The sequence below is a fragment of the Ornithorhynchus anatinus genome, chromosome 18, assembly GCF_004115215.2.
Source record: "Ornithorhynchus anatinus isolate Pmale09 chromosome 18, mOrnAna1.pri.v4, whole genome shotgun sequence".
In the NCBI taxonomy this organism is placed as follows: domain Eukaryota; kingdom Metazoa; phylum Chordata; class Mammalia; order Monotremata; family Ornithorhynchidae; genus Ornithorhynchus; species Ornithorhynchus anatinus.
This window is the reverse complement of record NC_041745.1, coordinates 38,598,306-38,605,542: the sequence shown is the minus strand read 5'-3', so window position 1 is coordinate 38,605,542 and position 7,237 is coordinate 38,598,306. Positions and strand designations below refer to the sequence as shown.

The 7,237-nt window shown below is 42.2% G+C and overlaps 1 non-coding gene across 1 annotated transcript; it reads right to left on the bottom strand.

Annotated features, from left to right (window-relative positions):
• Positions 1 to 4,147: 4,147 nt before the first annotated feature.
• LOC114805566 lies at positions 4,148 to 4,285 on the bottom strand. The gene has a single exon (XR_003753538.1). It is a non-coding gene; the product is annotated as a small nucleolar RNA SNORA7 (small nucleolar RNA).
• Between the last annotated feature and the right edge of the window lie 2,952 nt (positions 4,286 to 7,237).

Below are 7,237 nucleotides of genomic sequence, written 5' to 3'. Positions count from 1 at the left end.
TTATTGTTAGCAGCTCAGCAGATTTTTACATGCCTGGAAAAGCTTAGCATGTAAAAATAGAAAAATACCTCTGTGCTTTGGGAGGTTAAGGAAAGGAAACAACCAACACACTCCCGATAACATCGGGGGCAACAAAGTTGGCAAAAAATAGCACCAGTATAAGAGTATCTCAAAATGAAGACAACACTTCACATAGGCTGCTTCCAGCCAGATATGTTCAGACAAGCTCTGAGTTCTATTTTATATACTCCGCTCCATAGCTCCTTAGCTCTGTCATTTAATATCAGGTCTGAGAACACAACTTTGTGCCTAGCAGGTGCATACAAAATAAGAAGATACAGGGGCAGAGATAGGATTCCTAGTGAGAAAAGGAAAAGAAAGAAGACTAATCTATTTTGAAGGCATGTTGAGGTTTTTTCCCCCCTTCAGGACAAGTAGTTGAAAAAACTGTTGATTTCATCTAGGAAGAAAACTCCTAGTGATTTGCTCAAAAATAAGTGGGCAAAAATCTATAAAAAATAAAATGTGCATTAAGATTAATTTCTAAACCTTTTGAAGAAATAACAGTCAGTGTCCCCTTCAGCAGTTTTTGCAGAGAGCTGGGGGAGGGTTGGCGGGTAGACAGGGTCTAAAGCCTCCACAAAGATGGAGCTGGAGAAGACAAAGTTCAATGAAGAAGAGGCCTCGGGCAAAGGCAGTTTAAAGACAGAAAAGAGGGCTGGGAAGGGAAGGAAATTTGCATATCACTTTGAACACTTTCTTCTCAGCTCTGTGGGATTCATTGTAAGAGGATTTCATTGTACTATCTTAAGTTCTATGAACTACCCTCCAAGCTCACTTTCTCTTGTCTTATTGCCAATTATCCTATCAAAAAGCCTATCTTCCCACTCCAACTCTTGTAAAGAGAACCAAAGTGTACTTAAACTTAAAGTAAATGGAAAAACATTAAGAAATAGAATTATCCTTCAGTAATTTCAGAAAAAGCATACCTTGAGGCTCCAATTTAAATAAATGGACATTTCAAATGGTAATTGGAACCAAGGTACTAATTGACAATTATCATATCCAATATTCAAAGTTACCTTTGATAGAACAGAAGAATTTACACTTTGCTGTTAGGCTAAATATTCTCACAAAAACCTTACTGATTTTACTTGACTCCTTAGTAAATATTCAACAGCAGTGTTTGTGGAGAAGACTCCTCTATTGAAGAGATTCTTTCCATGAAGCAACGAGCTGCACAGTGGCTTGTCTGCTCTGATAAAGCACGATGATACAGTTTAAATAGTAAATTTATTTTGGGTACCCTGTCCTTGATCATCAGTCAGTCGATCAATTGGAGGGGGATCCACTCAACTGGGGAATAATCACCTTTTTGGAGCCAGCTTCTTCCATTGGCTGTTAACCTCTGGGTTATCATTTCAGCTATACATTTCAGCCCTTCATTCACTCAGTTGTATTTATTGAACGCTTACTGTGTGCAGAGCACTGTACTAAGCACTTGGAAAAGTACACTACAACAATAAACAGTGACATTTCCTGCCCACAGTGAGCTTACAGTATTGGGGTGGGGGTGTGTGGGTGTGGGGGAGACAGACATCAATACAAAAAAAAGAAATGACAGAAATGTACACAAGTGCTGTGGGGCTGGGAGGGGGGAAGAGCAAAGGGAACAAGTCAGGGCGACGCAGAAGGGAGGGGAATGAAAGTTGCATTAATTCTTTCAGATCACTAGGGTACTTCTGAGCAAACTGAAGCACAAAACTGCCTAGGAAGTTTTTCCATCTAGCTTCCAGATGCATAATATTCGGACAGTACCTTAATCCATACGAGATGATCATGGGGACCCACAACAGTTACGGAAACCTACTGCAAACGTGCTCTGGGGGAAGTACCTCATTGAATTTGTGGGTGCTCAAACGGTGTAAATTTATTTTATATTCAATTAATTAATCAATCCATGGTATTAATCAATTGCTGACTGCATGTAGAATGCTGAACTTAGTGCTTGGGGAGTACATTACCACAGAGTTGATTGACATGAACCCTGCCCACCAGGAGCTTATAATGGTGTTGACAATGTTTAGAGTGAAAAAATGGCCACTGGTCAGAACTTTACTGTTCATCTGAATGCCAATCAATTCATCAGTCTATCAACCAATGGTGTTTATTGAGAGCTTATCGTGTGCGGAGCACTGTTCTAAGTGCTTTGGAGAGTACAGCACTTAACAGGAGATCTACCATCACCTCCATTCACTCCAGCTCTTTCACTCCTAGCCAGAAAAGCCGAGGCAGCAAACCTCTAAAACTGTGGACAGAGAAAGTGATCACAGTCTAATAGCCTGGGGGAACCACAGAGCCTAATTGATGCTGGCCAGGAAAGCCTTTGAGAGTCTGGCTGGGTTAACTGTGTTGCAGGGAGGTTAAATAGCTTGTGCAAAGCTGCGCAGCAGATCGGTTATTGAGCTGGCTTCGGAGAGCCTATTCTTTATTTCTCATTGTGCCCGGAGATCTAGGCCTAAGGAAACCACAACAATCTGAAATGTTCTGAAAATAAAACCGCCCAACTTCATGCTTCACTTTTTAGGCTTTGTACCCTATCTCAGACGAATTGAGTTCATTTGACATGCTGATTTTTCTCTTTCCTAAAATTGAATTACCGTTTTTCAACCAGATGGGAAAACAATCCTATCTTGTGTGAAAACAAGACCTTGAGGGTGCATTTGTTCATCAGAGATATTTTGGTTAGTTCAATTAAACATGTTCTTTGTCCCTTTCTAATGTGGTTAAAGTCTCATCAGACACTGAGCCTCACAAAGCTAGGAAGAGGGTCCAACTTTAGAGCAATGAGTGGAGTAGTCTTTCAAAAAAGAGAAAGGAAGGAGTGATTCCTGAAATGCACAGTGGGAAAGAGGGAAACGGTAACTGACAATTTAAACTTTGAAGGATCAAGAGATTGAGCCATCTGGTATTAATCTGTGTACATTCATCGTCTGCATTAGCTCCATAATTAAAGTCCTCATAAAAATCCACTGTGAGGACCCATTTTTCAAAATCACAGTTTAGTAATAATTCTCTATCATCAAATGCCCGTTTCAAGCTTCCCTTTTATGAAACAACGAAAGTGAATGCATTAAAGGGACTCGAGAGAGAAGAATGTCTTACCAACAAGTCTCCTCATCATTATCACTATCTTTATTCTCGTTAATGCAATTTTGATGATGAATAACCATTTTAAATGTTACTAACAATAATTCTATTTATCGAGGAATCTCATGTTGGCACTCACTGCTTTGAGGCAATTAGCCCGATAAGGCAAAATTCATGAAAATGCACAATCTAGATTTAACAATGGACTCACACTGACCTCTGCTAGTTTATATTTAAAAGCCACATACCAGGTGTCTATTCGACTATAGCAAGTGTTCTGTTTTTTCTAAAATGTTCCAGGGTCTTGCACATCATTTGTTCTGATGGGTGAGGAAAGATAAGAAAATAGTGCTCCACACTCAGTAGGTGCTCAGTGAATATCACTGATTGATTGAGAAGTGGAAGAGTCTAAAGCAAAGTTCCTCTAGATTGTTTGCTCCTTGTGGGCAAGAAATGTACCTACCAACTCTGTCATATAGTGCTTTTCCAAGGTTTTAGTACCGTGCTCTGCACACAGTGAGCACTCAGTAAATATCCACCGATTGATGGCTCTTATAGGGAATTAGAGGAAGAAGGAGAAATTCTTCTTTAGTCTTCTAGAACCAGTCTGAGTTAACTTCAAAGGCAGGGAATGTCAAACCAGAGATCAGTCCTCATGCTAAACTCCAGGTGTAGTCGTTTCAGGGGTCATGGTTTGGTGCCGGGGAGAGAGGGAGCCAGCAGTGTGAATAATCAGGAATTGTAGCATTCCCAGAGCTGCTGGGTGGATGTCAAAGCCCTTGTCTTCTCTCATGCTATTTCAGATCCATAGCGACTCCATGGACACATCTCCCAGAACTCCCCACTTCCATCTGCAATCATTCTGGTAGTCTAATCGTAGAGTTTTATTAGTAAAAATATGGAAGTGGTTTACCATTGCCTTCTTTGGAGCAGTAAACTTGAGTCTCCTCCCTGCACTCTCTCCCATACCTCTGCTGCTGGGCATAGGTGAGTTTTGACTTGTAGCAGATTGCCTTCCGCTTGCTAGCCACTGCCCACGTTAGGAATGGAATGGGTAAGTCCCTGCTTGACTCTTCCTCCCATAGCCGACGCTGGTAGAGAACTGGAAACTCTCCAGGTGCGATCCTGAGAGGGGTGTTGAAGCCCTGGGGAACGTTGAATTGGCATTAGGAATAGTTGGCAAGCAAGGAGAATGCAACAGGATTCTCTCTTCACACCCAAGAGAGCATAAGACGGTTCCCTCCTGAAGGCAAAGGAATGTTTCAAGTTGAACAAGCATTGACTAGTTCTGGACTCCGTAAGCAGCATCGCCTAGTGGATGAAACAATGGGCCTCAGAGTCAGAAGGACCTGGATGCTAATCTCAGCTCCACCACCTGTCTGCTGTGTGACCTTGGGCAAATCACTTCACTTCTGTATATCTCAGTTACCTCATCTGTAAAATGGGGATTAAAACTGTGAGTCCTATGTGGAACAGGGACTGCTTCCAACCTGATAACTGTATATCTGCTCCAGTGTTCAGAACAGTGCTTGGCACATAGTAAGTGCTTAACAATGCCATCATTATCATTATAGACTAAGACAGCTGGAAAGTACTCTTGCTGCAACCAGATTTCTTCAAATTATTTGCAAATGATTGCTTTAATTGATTTGGATATTTATATTTTTTTAAGAACTTCTTTACTGAAAACATGTGTTTCAAAGTAATGTTCCCTTGACTGAGCACCTCTAGATCTCATTTGATTTTCTTCTAAATAATCCAATTAATCAATTAACAATGCTCTCTCACTTAGAAAATATGGAGGGAGGAAGGAAGGAAGGAAGGAAGGAAGGAAGGAAGGAAGGAAGGAAGGAAGGAAGGAAGGAAGGAAGGAAGGAAGGAAGGAAGGAAGGAAGGAAGGAAGGAAGGGAGGAAGGGAGGAAGGGAGGAAGGGAGGAAGGGAGGAAGGGAGGAAGGGAGGAAGGGAGGAAGGAAGAATTGGGAAAGGAGACAATGGGATAAAGAAATGGTCCTTTCCTCCAAGGCCCAAAAAATCAGAGGAGAAGAACTGACTCAGATGCATAAGGCTGAGTGAAAATGTAACTCTGGAATTTGTTGTTGAAGGGATCAAAATGACCTCTCTTTTCCTAAATCCCTTTCTCTTCTGTTCAATGCCACAACAAAATCCTCCTCATAAATCTGTGTCCACAACAAAGAGGATCTTATCTGGGATCATAACGCCACAAATTCAGCACTGCAGACTCATTGCCAGACCTAAGGTTGAGGTGGTGGTGGGCTTGGGGGCTTAAGGAGAAAATCTGGATTTATAAATAAATATCTAGGATCACTTTAAACAAATAGGTAAAGGAGGATTCTGAAAACCCAAGGATGCAATGGTTGAGTTGATCAAAATCCCATCCCTCTCATCAAATGGAAGATCCCTACCTGATCCAAAGTCAAGGCTTAGCTTCCCCACTACTGATAACCTCTCCTGCTAAGCACTTTTCAAAGTCTGGGTTTAGCGAATAGTCCTTCTGTGTACTTTGGAGAAAAACATTCGCCAAAATAGACCCCTCTACCAATGTGGCTCAGTGGAAAGAGCACGGGCTTTGGAGTCAGAGGTCATAGGTTCGAATCCCAGTTCTGCCGCTCGTCAGCTGTGTGACTTTGGGCAAGTCATTTAAATTCTCTGTGCCTCAGTTACCTCATCTGTAAAATGGGGATTAAGACTGTGAGCCCCACGTGGGACAACCTGATTCCCCTGTGTCTACCCCAGCGCTTAGAACAGTGCTCTGCACATAGTAAGCGCTTAACAAACAAATACCAACATTATTATTACTTTCAAAACACAGGTGATCAGTGTTCACATTAGTGCTTATTTTTTCTGTCTGATTTCTCCTTGACTTCCAGAGGTAAAACATTTCAACTCTTTATTCCCTCAGGTGCAAAGAAAGTCCCTCCTTAATTTCAACTAATTTGGGGGGGCCCTGCAACCCCTCGGCTGTTACTTCTGGGAGATGCAAAGGGAGAGATTTATGTTTTGCAAATTGCTTTAGCATTCTACCTGCCAGGAAAGCACAAATATTAAACCAGATGTGAGTCAGGGAAAGTGAAAGAGGCTGGCCCTTGTCACTTGGTGAGCTGGGATTGGGGGAGCCCAACCAGCCTCTGCTACCATGGCTAGGGATGTTGGAATTGCAGCACCATAACTAGATCAAACAATTCCTTGGTTTCCTGGCCTTTCCTCTAGCAAAGCCTCCAGGGTTATTTCAAGGCGATAAATTGTTCCATAGCCAACTGAGCAGACAGATGAATGAGCCTGGTGGCCACTACATCCTGAGTGGGTAATTCCCCTGGGGATGAAATATTGAGACCTGAACAGAGTTCCATTCAGAAAGTGGTAGTCATTCATTATTATGGTATTTGCTGAGTGCTTACTATGTGTCAAGCCCTGTTCTAAGTGCTGGGGCAGATACAAGTTAATCAAGTTGGACACAGCCCCTGTCCTACTTGGGGCTCACAGTCTAGGAGGGAGAACATATGTGTAATTCCCGTTTTGCAATCAATCGATTGTGCTTATTGCATGCTGACACTGGGCAGAACACTGAACTAAGGGCTTGGGAGAGTACAATATAACAGTATAACGGACACATTCCCTGCTCACAGCGAGCTTACAGTCTAGAGGATGATGAAACTGAGGCACAGAGAGGTTAAGCAACTTTTCCAAGGTCACATGGCAGGCAATTGGTGGAGTATCCTGACTCCCAGGCCCATGCTCCTTCTGCTTGGCCTTGTTGTTTCTCTAAATAATAATGGAGGTATTTGTGGCTATAAATTTGTGCATATATATATATACTTATATATAAGTTATATGACTATAAATAGTCACGTATATAGTCCTAATCCCTGAACCAGCAGGTGACCATGGGAACATCCTGGTTCTCGTCTCACAACATCAAGGTCTCAGACCTCTCTGTGATCCCTCACTCCAGAACTATGGGAACTTGAGTTCCAAAATGTCCTACCTTGAAAATTCAATTTGTTAACAGCAGTAGACATATTAGGGCCCCACCAAGAAAAGCACGGGTGTAACTGCTGACATTCTCCC